This window comes from Rattus rattus, chromosome 6 (assembly GCF_011064425.1).
Source record: "Rattus rattus isolate New Zealand chromosome 6, Rrattus_CSIRO_v1, whole genome shotgun sequence".
Lineage (NCBI taxonomy): Eukaryota > Metazoa > Chordata > Mammalia > Rodentia > Muridae > Rattus > Rattus rattus.
Window position 1 is genome coordinate 86,815,752 of NC_046159.1, and position 14,219 is coordinate 86,829,970.

Below are 14,219 nucleotides of genomic sequence, written 5' to 3' on the forward strand. Positions count from 1 at the left end.
ACGCACACACACACACACACACACACACACACACACACACACACACACACACACACGGTCGATGTTCAAAGTGAAAGCTGTGTCCATTTATTCCGGGCTTATGAACCTCATTCTGAGCTGACTTCCAGCAGACTATACCTTTAAACCCAGGTGATTTTTTAATCTTAAAGTGATCAAGTCACATCTATTTTATAAAAGCTGTCTGGTACTAGAAAACCTTATCTTTAGTCTTATACATTTATCGAAGTGCAACAGACTGAGTCCAAGCAGTTGACGGGAGACGTGCAAAGCATTTGGTTCTGGGTTCAGCCAACTCCGAGGTGAGAAGGTGAGAAGCAGGCTGCCACGCTGCAGGATTCTTCTGCAGAAACACCACAACGTTACTAAATGCCCTCTACTAAAACACAAACATCACTTGTTTTTCTTTAAGACAAAGCATCTCAGGTGAGCATTTTGTTAGCGCCCCAGGTCACCTTAACACCCTTTTTGCTTTTAAAAGCTTTTGATGGCCTCCTTTGGAATCCCAGTTTTAGTACCAGGTCTCTCCATCAGTAGAAGTGAGGGATTGTGATGTCATGGGAATTCTGTAATGCAGATAATGCCAGACAGACAGTAGAATCAATACTTTAGGAGCTAGAAAGCCAGGAGAATGTGGATAGCTAGAGGAGAAGAACAATGGATGATTCTAGAATTTTATCCTGTGTAGCATGAGACCTGGCCTGGGGTCACAGCAGGGCCCCTCCGAGCTGCCCTGTGGCGATTCATGAGACCAGTCCTTTCCCTGTGTGAGTCTCTGCTTCTGCGCCCCATCATTTCAGCTTGGTTCAGGAGTCCATTCTCCCATTTCACCTGGCTGCCTTGTAACTGAAACAGCAGCCGATGTTTTTGTCACACACAGGAACTTTAGGTTCATTTACTCATTTAATCTCCAGCATATGGATATGAGGGCTGAGGTATATATGCCCATTTTCTGGACAAAAATACTGAGGCGCCGAGAGGTAACAATTTGCTGAAGGACACACATCTCACGTCAGTAGCAGAATCAAGGTGAGAGTGGAAAGCTTGCAGCCCCTGAGCTCTGGGATATGGTACTCTGCCTTGTCTTGTATCCACATCCCCAAATACTCTACCTCAGATGCTAACTCTGCCTCTTCCTATCATTCTCCCAGTTACTGTGATCAGCACAGCTGCTCGACACTCCCTGCCTTCCCTTCCCTGTGTTCAGAAAAAGCCGGGCTTCTCCACGCTGAAGCATGTGCTGGCATTGTGAGCTTTTACAGCTCATCTCCTCTTCCCCCACAGGTCCTAGAAAAATCTCTTCTCCGGCATATTCAGCTTCTCCGTGTGGTAGCTTGTGCTCTCCTTGAGAGTCTTACCATACTTAAACACGCCAACGTTCAATTCTAACTCAAAGCCTCTAACTCCTGGACCTCCCACTGGAGGAGCCATCTGCTTTCCGAGGTCCCATTCTGCACTGTATTTATCACTGCCTTGTATTAGAGGGATCAGTGACCGCTCTGACCTCCATTAGACCAAGAACTCAGGAAATGCCCCTGTGCCCTGGTCACCTTTGGCTCTCCCTGCAAGTCTCTAATGGAATTCCTTGTTACAGCAGCCAGAGACAAATAAAGCCATGGGGCATGGAGGAAGCCGGAGTCTAGAGAAAGGGGGGACACCATGTCCCGCATGATCTCACATTCATTTTAAGACAGTCACTGCCCATCTACCCAGCTACTGAGGGCCAGGACCACCCAAGACTGTTCTCTCCTAATGGCTCCTTTCCTTGATCTGGTCCTAAAGTTCACTTGTCCCCAAAGGAGCTGAATGTAGCTTTGGTATACCTTACAAGTGTTTCCAGGCAAGGGAAACACTTGGAGGCTAAAGACAAAGATCTTTTCTCAAACCTCCATTGCTAGGAAATGAACCGAGACCTTTGGGTGCAAGAGCTAGTTCTTCAGTGTGGGACAGGCAAAGTGTGTCTGATTAAACCACGTGAGGATCAGATTAAATAACCCTTTATATGGTAAGTGGGCAGAAGAGCATCTCCTCCTCCCTGTGGTGTACTGCTGCTTGAATATAAGACTTAATTTGTTCTCTTGTGTGGGTGTCATTACTTGTAACCAGCATTTTTTTATTTCTATTCATGACAGTGACTTCTTCTTCTTCAGACAGTTTCCAGAGCCTTTACCCAAACACAGGATGCCTTCAGCCGCAGACAGGCACCACACACAGTCCTTCTGTGAGCCCTCTTTTCAGGGAGCAGCAGCTTCCCAGGAGAATGGCGGCTTCAGAGACAACCCAGTCACCCTCTTACTACAGACAAATGCTTACAAGAATCTCCTTGAACCCTCCTGGCATCCCCCACCCCCAAAACCCCACAGGGCTCTTTCTCTGCACATCACAGGAAGCTCCTCAGCCTTTACATCCTCCAAGGCACTGTCCTCAACACACACTGGATGCTGACACAAATCTCCCCATGTACTCTTGCCCACACAGAGACCAGGCGCTTTCTCGGTATGCTCTACTCAAACCTGGGTTTCTCCCTGGAATGCTGACATTTGGGCCAGCTCAGTCTTTGTCCTGAGGGGCTGTGCTGTGTGGCATAAGCTGTGTTCTCTACTGGATGCCTGAAGAAACCCCCACTGTGTTCTGTTCCCTGAAGGACTTTGCTGAATACTGCCCGGCCTGCCTCCTGTGGGGCTTGCCTGGCTTACATTAATAGTTAATACCATAAACAGTTAAATGCCAGGTCCTGTGCTAGATACATTTCATGTTTGAATTCACTACAGATTTATGAGCCTACAGTGCAGCACTGTTCCTTCCAGTCTACAGACACGGAAACAATGAGCTTAAATCCCAAGGTCTCACATCTGGCAGGTGGGCAGTCTGTTATACCTAAGGAAATCTAGGCTTCCCCTTCCACCAAAGACGGAAATTTTACTTTTTATTGTATTAAATACATATAACAAAGATTTACCATTTGACCGCTTTAGCATAAGCAGACTGGCATATGGTATGGAGGGGCTTTTGCCCTCCCCATGCCCTCTTAGAAGAAACTTCTATCTTAGGCAATGAAGTGCAGCTATAAATACGTGACAAATATGCTCGATACATACATACATACATACACACACACACACACACACACACACACACACACACACACACACACACCTATAATGAGGGCTGGAATCCCATGTTTAGATTCTGTTCTTTTTCTCCATGTTCAGGATCTTGCATCTAGGCAGGTGTCCAGTAACAAGGAAGCAAAGGGATGTTGTCAGATGAAGAAGAGAGGATGGGTAAGCAGCTAAAACAATGTGGGGACCAGTCATTTGGGGTGCTCAGCTTTGCAGAGAAAGTGAGGACCTTAGAAGTTTATGAGATCACTGGCTGCTTCCCCACTTACTTCTGACTAACCCACCTCTCAGTCTCCAGCAGCCATGAGCTTCTTTCTGCCTTACCTGAAGATTTCTGATTACCATTGGCTTATTATTTTCCTACAGACCCCAACTGTGTCCTGGTGATGCATTTTAAAGAGGCCTGATGAAGAGCGCCCATTGGTCCCTTGTCTCCAGCCCCAACGGGTGTACTCCTGGGCCCTTTACACTTCTTTGCTAGTGTCCGAGACTCCTTTACAACCCAAGCTACATCTGTCCACAATCACTAGTCTGACTCTACTGCTCTTGCTGCCTCTGAGCAGTGCTGGAAATGAAGCTCCAGATTACACATGCTGGCCAGGAAACACAAGGTGAGGTCCGTAGTATCTTACTGGTGTTTGTGGTAATTAGAGTATGTCTGGGGGAAAATGGTGGATGACCTTATTAAAGGTTTGAATGGAACCAGTGATTCTATTTCCAGAATTCTCTTAGGCAGTTCTAAAGACAAAGATTTAAATAGACATGTGTGTGTGTGTGTGTGTGTGCGTGTGTGTGTGTGTGTTGTGTATGTATGTGTACATGTGTATGTGTGTATGTGTGCATGCGTATGTGTGCATGTGTATGTATGCATGTGTATGATGTGTATGTGTGCATGTGTATGTGTGTGTGTGTGTGTGTGTGTGTGTGCGCGCAGAGGCACAGAAAGAGAGAGAAAAAGGGAGAGAAACAGAGACAAATAGAGAGAGATTAACCAAAGCAATATTGAAAAAAGAAAATATGCTAAAACATTCAATATAGTGAAAAGGTAAATAAACAATGGTAAAAGCAACATTATATAACAGGTAATGTGTTATTACACACTAACCACAGAGGTCAGAGTCACCTCAGGTGAGGGGATCTACCCATGTAATGTGTTATGACAAACACACTAACCAAAGAGGTCAGAGTCACCTCAGGAGAGAGGATCCACCCTCAAAGATTATTAGGGGAGACACAGTCTGCTGAACCAGAGGCAGGCATGTTTCTCATTTTAGTAAATGAAAGGGACCCCCCCCCAAAAAAAAATGGATAAGCAACAGTATCTCTCAGTGAAGAATTGTCCCAGGCCTCTAGTTTCTTCTATATTTTAGCATTTTCTATAATTACAGTTTAGTTCTATTAAATAACAATATTTTTACTATATTGTATGTCTGTTAGTCATGTGAATACATGGTAAGCCCTTTGTATCTGAACTACACTTGACGTTCATTCTAAAACTTTCTTTTGCGGAGAGGGAGAAGAAATGAATGTGGTCCCTTACCACAGAGCTATTGAACAAGATCCAGAAAGAGATCCAAGTCCTAATTCTCCTGTCTGAAACTCACAGTGCTCCTCACAGCTATAGAGTTCCCTGGGAGAGTTAGTCACACACTCTGATACCTTGGTACACTTTCTGGTTCACTTTTAAGAATGCCAGGCCTGGGAATCTGCATCCCTAGCTCCCCCAGACCATGCTGGTGTGGCCGGCTCTGGGACCCCTGACTTATGCTTTTCACTCAGCGTGTGGGCTTATCTAATAAGAACCACATGGAGGACAGGTAAACATAGCCCCCCGACACCTTCTCAAGGCTCCCCCTCAGAATGATCATACCCTGCTTTCTGAAGAGAGAGCCCAGTGCCTTAGGCATCTCCCAGGGAGAACAATGCGCTTCTAGAATTGCGAGCCCTCACTCACATGTGTCTCTAGTGCTTCAGCTTATGCCGACTATTAGAAAACACGAAAGGATAAAAACATTGCTATTGAAGAAATGGTTCCTCTCCAAAGGAGTCAACATTTTTTAAATATCATGTTTCTACGTGTGTCCCTCCATCTCATCCCCTTCCTGGAAACCTCTATGGACCCTTAAGAGAAAAAGCAAAAATCCATACCATAGTTTCTTACAGGGGTGGTCTGGCCCCTGCCACCTGCCCAGCCTTTCCTCTCACCACTTCCCTGATGTTACCTGGAGGACTGATAACCAACCATACACCTAGCAGTGTGGTTTTGAAGTTATAAATCATGAGCACCCCCCAAGCCGGCTGGCTTTGTGAGCTCAGCCTCTCCGCATACTCTCCATCACAATTAAAGGCCATGTCAGGTCACCGGCCACCAAGAAGGTCCTCGCTGCAACTTACCCAGTGCCCCACTGCATCTTACTCATACCGATGTTCACAGACAAACTCTCTGAAGGTGAGGAGACTGCATGGAGGCTTATGACCGTCACTTTCAAACACCGATATAAAATCCAGGATCTGGGATCTTTGGGGTTTCTTCTGGATTGTTGTGTCTAATTACTGTCATTGTAAAAAGGAAGCACTGGAAATGGGGGTGGGGACCTTGTGTAGGTCAGGCCCAGAGTCAGGAGGTCTAAGGAATAAGACTAAGTAGGTTTGGGGCTTGAGTAATGTCATTCTGTATCTTGGAAGTACTAAATATAGATCTATTTATTCTCTCTCTCTCTCTCTCTCTCTCTCTCTTTCTCTCATCTACTTATCATCCATCTAATTTTGATGTCTTTCTTCTTATCAAGATAGAACTGATGTCGTTATCCTCACTTTGTAGGCCAGAAAGACCTGGCCTCTGCTGTGAGGTCTGTATGTCCTTGGAGTGAGGCTCATGAACCTTGATGACCTTTCCCATGGAAATCCCTGCATTCCTAGTGTTACAGATGAGCAATCTACTGACACCAGGACTAATTTCTCCTCTCCTTTCCCGAGAGCTCTTTCCCTAATACTTAGAAATGTAACGTGAAAACAACCCGTGGTCCATCTATGGACTCTACTCCAGCAGGCTGCGGGCCCTGGCGTGGCCCCCAAGAAGGCTGTATTTTGTGAAAACTGAATACACTCACTTTTCAGCAGTGGTTTCAGTTCACCACCTTGTATCAAGATGACTTCTGACTCTATAAAGAGGCAGCACGCTCTGTACCCTGTACACTGTTGCTTCACATGGAACACAAGGCAGCCCACGCCCTCAAAGCTCTAACCCATGAATCTCATTGCTGTAACTGAGTGTGCTGAAGGCCTATGGTCAGGGGGAGAGAGTTGGGTTTCTGGGGTTGTGTCCCTGAAGGGGACATTAGGACCTGGCTTCTTCCCTCTCTCTTTGCATCCTGACTCCCACGTGAGCAGCTTTGCTCTGCCACAGGACTGGTCTGGAAACAATGTAACCAGAGACCAAGGTCTCAGCAACTGAGCATAAATGATCTTTTCATCTTAAGTACTTTGTCACAGCAACCAAGAGCTATCTCTTGCTTGCCTAGGTCCCAGAACACTTAGCAATGTGCTGCCATCATTCATCCCCAGAGGAAATGCCCAGGCCGAAGCCCCTGAGGTGTGTTTGGTTGGTTTTCACTCTCTGTGGAGCAATCTTTTACACCTTTCATGGCTATAAAGAGAATATAACAATGTACCCTTACTAGAGGTGATTTCTATATACAATACAGGTATTATCCGGAAGCTATGGGGACTTCTATATGTTGAGGGACTTCAGATTCGGGGATTTCTGTGATGATTTTGGATGTGGAGTTTTAAGGTTAAGTTCCAGTTCCTGTGGGCAAGTGAAAAAGCAGAGATCCTGAATGAAATCAGCCTAAATTGTTGAGCAAGAATCAAAGTGTGCTTTTTCTTTCCTCAACACTACTAATCCCGATTGCTTGATCCTATGGACCCTGAGCGCTCTCTCTCCTACTGTGAAGGAAACCCTTCTTGTTCTTCCCAAGAGCTGCCTGGGCTGTTCAACTTGCTTCCTCACTTGTGGATTTTATGTCTGAAAGAGGAGGGAGACATCAAAGTCAACCAAGTCGCTAGATTGATCCCACATTGATCCCACAACTGTGGAAGAACAAGAGGCTGAGGTAGGCACCTGCACCCTTCTCACCTGTGCCCTAGCTGAAGCTCAACGATACCGATTCTGATGCGAGCATCAAAGCGTCTGGTTTCATACCTGACTCAGCTCAGACCTGGAGCTGCTGCTGGTCTCCAGCCCTGTGGCTTGTGGTCCCAGGCAGTGAGACCTTGGCTCTGAGAGCAAAGGCCCAGGTGCTACCCTGATTGTCCTCTAGGATCAATTTGGAAACACAAGCACCCAAGGAAGGGTTTCAACCCCCTCCTAGAAGTTGCTTCACTTTACTGAGCACAGCATTCATCACCAGGCAGGGCCATGCAGACTTCTCACAGGCCAGAGAACCTCACAGCCGCGGATAGCGGTTGGATGGCTGATACAACGCTGCAGTTGATGTCTCTTCTACATGAGCTGTCCAGCTATGACCAGTGTCAGAGATGTTGGCTAACAATTGATGTTACCTAGACATTTTGATGAGGGAACAAGGATACTCCACACTGCGGACAAAGCACAAGAGTACACTCAACAGCTCACACATTTCAGTGGACAGTTGACTTGGGGAGCAGTTGGGTGGAAAGCAATGCCCTTTATATCAGCGCCTATCCTTGAAGGAGATCTTTAATCATCTTAGCCAAATGTCTCCAGCACCGAGCCTACTGAAGTACGGCAGGTTGTCTTAGGGAAATGGAATACTGCCACTGAAGCTCCTCAAAGGCGTGTCACAAACCGTTAGGGACGATGATGCAAAAGCTAAACTACAAGCCAACCATGTGTAGTCCGAGGGGGAGCAGCTGCCAAGCAGGCCCAGCTGCTGTTGTCCCCTTGTTCTCTGTCCTCCTCATGTTACATATTTGTCTCCTCCGCTTTGTAGGTTTGTGTTGTCACATGACTCCTCACTGCTGGCCAAAAGACTGATTGCCTTTTGGGTTTTATTACAAAGTAGAACCCAGGTGTCCTCTGATTCTTGCTCCCTCCCTGTCACTGTGACTTAGTTGAGCCAGATAAATTTCTTCTGGTAAGCTATACAATTACCAAATTGCATTTTTTTCTTTTCTTTCTTTTCTTTTCTTTTTTTTTTTTTTTTTTTTTTTTTTTTTTTTGGTGGCTAAGGAACTGCAATTTTCAGAGCACCACTACAGATGTGTCTGACAGAGCTCTGGGTGTTCAACAGAACATGCTCTTTGCTCTGCAGGTGGAGTCTGTCTGTCTTTGTCTACAGGGGAAAAACATGGAAGGTAACCCACTGGTTTCTGTGTGTGTGTGTGTACTGTCCCAGATTCGAATGACAGAGATGCTTGTTAAATAGTTTTTCATTTTGTCACAAATAAAAGCATCTCCGATCCCCACTGTGCTTTGTACAGTGAACAATCACCCAAACAAAACAGCCTTTGATGCCACTCCCAGCTGCACAGCCCAGCCTCACCCACTACAGAGGACTCAGTATTCTGAGCTGCACACAGAGACTTGTGCATTCCATGTAGAATTTCAGCTCACTCTGGCCTCTGTAGTGGGTGGAGACTGGGATTTTCAGACTCTACTATTTGGTAAAAGCAGCATAACACCAGGTCTGTGGCCTTGCTTGTCCCGTCTTTTCCCCCAGGGGAGTCAGAATGTGGTAATGTTGCATAGCCACTGCCGTGGCTGCTCTGGGAAGAGCACGTGTCACACCAACATACAAGGCCGATGCTTCCAGGGCAAGACAGCTCATTCTGAAAGGACTACACGTTATTTTGACCTTGGCCCTTTTTTTAAGGCAAGAAAACTATTCTTGGATAAACTGCAAAAACATATCTTGTCCCTTCTCTTCTTCGGCCAATCTTTCTAAAGTAGCCACTTTAGAAAGTAGTTTATCAAGCACAGAGTTAGGCAAGTGAACAAGGGAGAGGGTTGTCAGTGAACAGAGGGTAAAGACAGCAGGTGATGTGTTAGCCACTAGCACTACGGAGAAACCAAGGTCTTACGGGCTAGGAGATGCTCAGTAGCTGCTTGGTAACAGCCTACAGTGCAAAGTGGAGGATACTAGTGTGAGTCCAAAGAACCCACATACAATCAGGTGTGCAGCACACACCTGTAATCTCAGTGCTCTCATGGAATAAGAGGCAGAGAGGGGAGAATTCATAAAAGCTTGAAGGTCAGCTAGCCTGGACTATACAGTGGTGAGCATCAAAAAAGAGGCCTGTCTGAGAGTAGAAAGCCAGGGCTGACACCCAAGGTTGTCCTTTGACCTACACACACACACACACACACATGCACTTGCACGCACATGAACATGCTCACACACTCACATACACACACGTGCACACACACATCACACACACACACACCACACACATACTCACATATACGCACCCACATGCACACACACACACATGCAGAGTAGAAGCAGTTGTGACTGAGATGTTGTAAACTCTGAACTAGTGAAGGGCTCCTTTGCTAAGATTTTCTTGTTAGCAGCAGAGACTGAAGCTAGGCTGACCGGATCGTGATTTCAGCCTCAGCTTTTACTCCCCTGGTGGAGAAATTGTACCAAGTGTCTCATCTCTTTGTGCCTCATTTTCTCAAGGTTCCATGTACACCACCAAAGTAGGTCCCTGACAGAATTATCGCCATAGATCACAGCCCTCCAGTCCTGTTAGTCCCAGGCAGGGTGTATCACCAGTGCTAGTCCATGCCAGGTTGTGCTCCAGAAGAACTTGGGCACTGTGCTAGCTAGTTTTCTGTCAATTTGTCATAAGATGAGTCATTTGGGAAGAAAGGCCTTTAATTGAGAAACCAGTCCTGCCAGATTTGACCTGCAAGAAAATCCTGTTGGGGGCACTTTGGGAGTATCTCTTAGTGATTGATGGAGGAGGGCATGGCCCATTGTGGGTGGTGACAGCCCTGGGCAGGTGGTCCTAGAGTCTATAAGAGAGCAGGTTGAGCAAGCCGTCGAGTGCAAGCCAGTAAGCAGCACTCCTCCATGGCCTCTGTTCAGTTTCTGCCTCCTGATTCCTGCCCTATTTGAGTTCCTGAACTGTCTTCCCTCAGTGACGGAGTGTGAGATGGAAGTGAAGCTGAAATATACCCTCTCCTCCACAAGCTGCTTTGGTCATGGTGTTTTATCACAGTAATGGGCAGGTTGCTAAGTCAGGCTCCTTCTGGATCTCGTGGGCCCTGCTGACTTGCCATGTTGTCTTGTTGGACAAAGCCCAGGGTGTCATCTGAATACAACATTCCAGATTGTGACCTTGTCAGTGTCCTGGTGCCAGTGAGTCTAAAGCCCCAAGATCTCTGGGCACTGCCTCAAGGGCCTGGCACCCACACACCTCATTTTCACATCCCTCCCCTTGACAGGGCTAAGAAATAGTCTCTCATAGAAGTCTTTATCTCCGAAAGCTACATCTTAAAGATCTGAAGCCACTGTCCTTTCTTCCCTAGCTCTGAGTCTGTCCAGAAAACCAATGTCCTGAGTCCAAAGTCCTGTGTCCAAAGACCAAGACTCAGAGGGGAGTTGTAGGTGGTGGGAGCTTGGTGCCTGCTGCTGTTTGGGACACAAATACCTGGTTGCTGTCTGTTATGCCAAACTCTACTGCTTTGCCTGGTCTCCCAACTTGGGTTCTGTTATCTCATCTGGAAGATCCCCCTACTGGCCCAGCTGATGCCTAGGCTCCCCTCTCAGGATCAGCATGATTCAAGATGAGCCCCCGCTCAGCAAAGGAGAGTCTTCTTACAGTTCTGATGGCAGCGTGCTATAGGCATGAAGGGAGGAAAAAGAACACATTTCTCACACAAGGCAAAATAGTAGTATATACTGAGTGGTACCCAAAGGATGATGAATTCAGATGGGATTAACAAAGTGTGTGTATGGGTGTGGTGGGTGTACTTGTATTCCCAGAACTTGGGGTCATTGGTAGGAGGGGTTCTGTGTAGTCTAGGTTACACAGAACATGTAACAATGGGTATTTTTCTTTTATACTATGGTTTGTTGTTTAGCAATGATATTTGAGGTAGGTTCTGTTGTGAATCCTTTCTACTTCAATATTAAAAGCTAGTGTCCTTGAGGATGAGCCCTCCTGTTTATGTGATATATGCCAAATGAATGGCTTTTTTAAAAACAGGGTTAATGTGTATCATGTTACTGACAGTAGAAACTTTATGTAGAATGTAGTTTTATTTTATTTTTTTCTGTGTAGATGAAGCATACACAATGGTTTAGCTTTATTCTATTATGAGAAAAATACTGTTCTACATACAGTATGAAAATAGTTTAACTGACTGGAGGCTCTGATATTTCAGATTATATAAATTATTTTTATGCTCTAGGACAACAGGAATATATATATATATATTCCATTATTATATATTATAAAGTCTATTATAGGTATAGACTAGATACTTCTATAGACGCTTTGTAGCCACCTAGTCTCTCCCATCCATGCATCTACCCACCCACTTAGCTAGCCAACAGATAAGTCTACAGACAAATCAACCAACATGTGAGGCTCTGTACTGGTCTCTGGACAGCCATTATATCCAGCCCTTGCCCTCACTAATGATAGCTCATAGACTAGCAAAAATGTCTGGAGCCTAGGCGTTTTAATATGCACAGGGCATTACTATTCATCACTAGGATGCTCCAAACATGGAGGTTCTTCTTTTTAGGACTTATTTCTTAGTTTTTGGCTAATCTTCACAGCTGATATATATCCAGAAAATAAATAATTCACCTCAGTATAGCTTAAAATTTGGGTCTATATGTGTATACACATGAAGCCCTAGTAAGAAGGGACCACAACTGTAACCTTGAAATTCTCAGAGTACACTACTATCTTGTCTCATATTGCACTTTGACCTTGTCTGTCCCTAGTCACCTTTACCCTCTCCTGACTTCCCACCATACCCTTCAAGAAGCCTTCCCGTCCATGTCCCTTTCAGCACAAGCCCTTCTGGGTGCACGTGACTTTCACTTGGCTTCACTTGAGGCTGAGCCCCACGAGGCTGTCGTGTTCTTTATCATATTCCTAATGTATTTATCATATCCCATATGTTTAACTTGCCTGCATGCATCAGAGCCAAGAAAGACTTCTGGGCGAAGGACTTAGTAAACTAAGAGCTGATTCTTCAGAAACATACCATTGACAGAGAGTTTAAATGTTTCTATCCCGGCAAGTTATGACTAGTCAGGAACAGCAAGGGATGAAAATGGCTCTGGTTAAGGACAGGAAAACAGGACCAAACCATCCTCATTGATTCATTAGCACAAAGGGAAGAAGTTAACCCATAACATGCGCTAACACAATGGGGTAAGCCTGACCCCTGTTCCTGGCAAGTGGCTATATATGCTATCCTTTCGTCTTACAGATAGAAGGTGGAGTGGAATGCCCGAGGTTTTCAAGCAAGTCAGGAGCAAAGTAGTGCCACCGATCAGGACTTCTAGAACCCCAGCCCAGTATCTTTCTGCTTCATCAAGCACATGGCCCTGCCCCGTGCCTTTGTCAGCCTTTGGCTTCCTTTAATGGTAAGGGATTGGTTTTGCCCGAAGAAGACACGCCGAAGAAATGCTGTTGCTTAACAACAAGTTCTGAGGCCAAGATGACTTTTGAGAAAATCCTTACTGACCTTGAAGAGAGAAACACACAGTAACATTTGGATTACAGGTTCTCCTCCAGCTCCCCGTTATGACCCATATCCCCGGAGAAAGCGAGGCCAGCAACAACTTCTCACACACTTGACAGCTTTGAGAAACCTCAAGCTGGCCTTCGCCGTGCTGCCCCAGAAGACACACAACTCAGGCCCCAACTCGGCACAGCCTGGCAGGGCCAAAGCCAGGATGATAATTTCTATTCATGTTGAAAATAAACATCCTGCCTAATGTGATCCCTCCAGTTAATTAGGCCAACACGTACATCTCTAAGGTGTGAGAGGATAAAGCTGGTCAGGAGGTCAAGCTGAGAAACATTTTCCAAGTCCATCCCTAAGCGGTACTCCGGTGACAGACGATCCCAGTGGACCACGTCTGTGGTGGGAGAGTAATGGCTCAGCAATGGCGGAGCACTCATCTGTACGCACAGAGCCTTGAAACCTTAATCCAGGGCTTCATACCTTTCAACGACACACTCCTTCAACAGACCACCTCAGTTTGTTCACCATCCAGCCCGTAGACATGGGAGAAGAGAAAGCTGGAGCTAAGGAGGGAAACCTGCTCAATGGGGATTGAAGTGGGCTGGCCCATGAGCCCATACCTGTAGCTTTTACGCGATTCGTGTACAGTTAATAATGCAGTCCCAAGTGTGCATGCATTTTGCTTTACAGGAAAAGGGCATCCCCACAACCACCACCACTGCCTGAGTCCTTACAGCCTCCAGCACTGTGCTTGCAAAAGCCCTTAACTTTTAAGATCATTTCCCCCCTCTGCATCTGGGAAACATCCCCACCTGTATGGTGTCTGGGAGACAGAAAGTCCGAGCATGAAGACTGGAAGCTGCGCACAGAACCCACAAGGTGCTTTGCCAATGGAAGGGAAGTGAGGAACATCTGTCGGGTCCAGCTGGATACGACACAGGAAGGCATAGGCACAGGGACACCATACTGTGTGTGCTCGGGACTCCTGCCTGGTCCTGAGCTTGTACCCATATTTCTAATTTTATCAAGTCTGATGCATTCCTCACTCCGGAGGAAGCCAGACCTGTTGCCAAGATCTCTTTTGCGTGTAGGTGGGGATTTACTTAGCTAATAATGCAGTGGTTCCCAGACATTCATCAGAATTACTCAGGAAGCTTTAGAACACTTGACGTGGGGGGAGGGGTGAATCTAGTTGGAGTACATGATGTACTTGGACGAATGCCTTTATGAAACCCATCGCTATATAATGATGATCATATGCCAACATGCATCCATACTGCTTAAGAATTCTCAGATGATGCCAGTATACGTTTGCTAAGGGAAACTTGCTCCCATGGAACCCAGACTGGGGTCACTGGTCTGGGATGAGAACAACT

General features: G+C 46.1%; 1 protein-coding gene across 1 annotated transcript in view; it reads right to left on the reverse strand.

Moving 5' to 3' along the window:
• Positions 1–14,219, reverse strand: part of Chn2 (chimerin 2) — a 260,580-nt gene that overhangs the window by 29,794 nt on the left and 216,567 nt on the right. The gene's annotated exons all lie outside the window — the stretch shown is intronic.